Here is a 3,480-nt window from a genome sequence, read left to right on the forward strand (position 1 = left end):
TTGTTATTATTATTGTTATTATATCTGTGCTCTATTTATTAATATCTAGTATCTATTTTTATAGAAAGCTTTTATTTACTAGATAAATTACATAGGTACAGCTTTCAGATTGTAGCTGTTCTTCCCACCTACCTGCCCTCCCACCCCCAAACCACCCCACCCCCTACTCCCTCTCACATCCCATTCTTCATGAAGATTCATTTTTAATTATCTTTATATAGAGACCAACTCTATACTCAGTAAAGATTTTCACAGCTTGCACCCACACTGACATGCAAAGTGGAAAGTAATGTTTGAAGGCTAGATTTACCGTGAATTCTCATAGTACACCACGTTAAGGACAGAGGTCCTACAGGAGGAGCAAGTGCACAGTGACTTCTGTTGTTGATTTAACAATTGACACTCTTATTTATGATGTCAGTGATCAGCCGAGGCTCTTGTGACGAGCTGCTAAGGGTATGGATGCCTCTTGAGTTCACAAACTCTGCCCTTGTTTAGATAAGGCCATCCTTCAAGCGGAATTTCTCTCCAGCATTCAGAGAAAGAAGGTACCTCCTTCTTGGATGGCTCCTTCTTTCCCCTGGGATCTCACTCACGGAGATCTTTCATTTCTACTATCAATTGATAATCTATCTCAGCCAGTTTTCCTTTTTTTTCTTGTTGTAACTTGGCCTTAACTCAAAGAATCTTAGGTTGTTCTTCAAACTTGAGGCAAGAGGATTGGACATAAGACATTGCTTTCAGTATTGTCAGAGTTTTGTATCTTTGTGATTGTGGCAAGTAGCATGCTTACAATTTCCTTTAGATAAATGACCACAGTGGCTGACATACTGATGTGTTTTCTTTTTTCATTGTCAGAAACTCTCACTTCGAAGAGTAACAGTGTGTTGACTGACGTAACTTGGAGTTCCAATGGAAGCGATGTGTCAAATGAAGTGAAGACACACTCTGAATCACATAGGGATAATGGACACGGTTCTAGAATGTAGAGGCTTTGGAACGGGGATATTTTGGGTCTAGAAGATGGGGCCAGTGATGGTAAGTTTCTAATGTTGTCAGAAAGTCAGGTTTTGTTCCATATTGGATTCATTATTGGGCGAAGAATTCATTCTCAAAGTTATTATAGGTTTTGATGTTTTTGTGAGGCTTAGCCTCTGTGCCAAGCCTTTCGAAATGCTTTCTGATGTAATGTTTCTTACAGTAACGACTAAGAGCTAGGACTGGTATTATTGGTAACAACTTGAGTTTGGATGTGTAAACTCTGTTGGGGTTCATTGTTAGATCCCCTTGAGTTCAAAGCCAGTTCTCTGAACTCCTACCGAATGCTACACCCACACTACTGCCTGGCTAACTTGTGGTTATTGGGACAAGACTAGAACAGTGCATGTGTGATGGGAGTGTAACTTTCACCAGTTTTGTTTGCTGTGAGTAGTTTGTGTTGCCTCATGGTTTAGACAGTTGAAAATAGGGTTTCTCAGTCTTGGCACTGTTATCGCTTGGGTCCAGATACCTCTGTCGTGAGGAGGAGGACGTTCCTGTGTGTTGCAGAAAGTTTTAGAGTTTCTCCAACGTCTCCCCAGTACATTACAGTGACAGCATCAGTCCCCGTGGACACTCCCAAAGAGGTCTTCTGAGGTGAGGCATTCCCTGAAGGACACACCCCAGTTGATAGACACAGACAAGAATTGTAGAAATCATGTACTTTTCCAAATCTTAAAAGAGATAGCTTAACTAGACTATTTAGACATCTTAATGCACTCAAAGTAAGCTGGTAACTTTTCTTTTTTTTTTTTTTTTTTGACAGGCAGAGTGGACAGTGAGAGAGAGAGACAGAGAGAGAAAGGTCTTCCTTTGCCGTTGGTTCACCCTCCAATGGCCGCCGCTGCAGCCGGCGCACCACGCTGATCCGATGGCAGGAGCCAGGATCCAGGTGCTTTTCCTGGTCTCCCATGGGGTGCACGGCCCAAACACCTGGGTCATCCTCCACTGCACTCCCTGGCCATAGCAGAGAGCTGGCCTGGAAGAGGGGCAACCGGGACAGAATCCAGCGCCCCAACCGGGACTAGAACCCGGTGTGCCGGCGCCTCAAGGTGGAGGAACTGGTAATTTTCATCCTCACCGTTCCTATTAGCGACTTACGCTTAATATGAACAAGTTAGGTTTGTACAGACAGCCTCTCTAGAAGATGGCCAATATTCTTTTTTCTTTTGCACTTGGCTGAGTTATTTCCTTTGATATCTGCTGGGTCTTCTGAGCTGAAAATATCCTCCTTTTACAAGGACATTTGGGACTGAGGGCATTCCCTGTTTAGTGGTAAGGAAAATCACCTTAATGATGTGAAGTGAAAAAGATCATGGTTTGTACGAAAGGAGGTAAATACAACATGCACAGTTAGATAGTCCTTGCACAGGCAATGGAGACTCGGCAAGGGTATCCAAGAGCTAACAAATGTGGTTAAGTTTGATTGGGTGGGGTTACGAGATGCGAGAAACCAAGTGACTAGAAAAGAGGCCAGGGATAACTTTTTCACTGTCTGAATGTAGTTTTAACCTTTATTCAGGAACAGGGCTATACTAACTACTGAGAATACAAATAGTTGTAAACCATTTAATGATTTGAAATGAAGTAAGTTGCAACTTGTGCCTTTTTAGGTGAATTGCATTTCCCTGACTGGGAGCTCGACAGGGACAGGGAAGGTGCTGGTGAATGTAACGAGCTTGAAGATGGCAAGGGTGCCGTGGGTCCCTCAGACTGTGCTTCTTGTGCAAGTCGGCAGTCTTTGACGAGTGATGACAGGCTGTCTGAGTTTGCTAAGGTAAGAATGGATCGTTTCAGAAACTCCTATTCTTTTATAACATATGTTCATCAAGGCCTTTTGGTGTTTCTCCCACCGTTCCTTCTCAGGGATCATCCTTTTCACTCTCAGAGCTTTCTTTTGAGCTCCACACCTTGGTCCTTAACTCACATGCTGGTGCTGTGCTTCTCAACATGGGGAAATATGGAGCTCTCTCCCCCCTGACTCTCCACTGCCAACTAGGCAATGAACTTTGGTTGTCCCTCCAGGGCCCTAGTACAGATATGTCAGGGTTTGCTTAGTTGAGTATGCAGCATTTACATCATTGTAATTCCATAAGGACTCTTGATCATCAAGACCAGTGCTAATTATCATGATGCTCTTGAACAATGAGTTGTGTTACTTGGATTGTTTTAAAAAAACGTATTGGTGTGAAAGGCAGTGGGGCCCAGAGATTGTCCATCTGCTGGGTTCATTCCCTGAATGCTCGCAGCAGCCAAGGGCTGCGTCAGGCTGAATCCAGGAGCCTGAAACTGCATTTGGGTCTAGCACTCGTGTGCCAGGGCTCCAGGTACTTGAGGCTTCTCTGACCACCTCTCTGGGTGCACATGAGCAAGAAGGTGGAATCTGAATTGGAGCCAGGACTCAAACCCATGCCCTCTGCCCTGGGGTGTATGCATCCCCAA

The sequence above is a fragment of the Oryctolagus cuniculus genome, chromosome 6 (assembly GCF_964237555.1).
Source record: "Oryctolagus cuniculus chromosome 6, mOryCun1.1, whole genome shotgun sequence".
Classification (NCBI taxonomy): Eukaryota; Metazoa; Chordata; class Mammalia; order Lagomorpha; family Leporidae; genus Oryctolagus; species Oryctolagus cuniculus.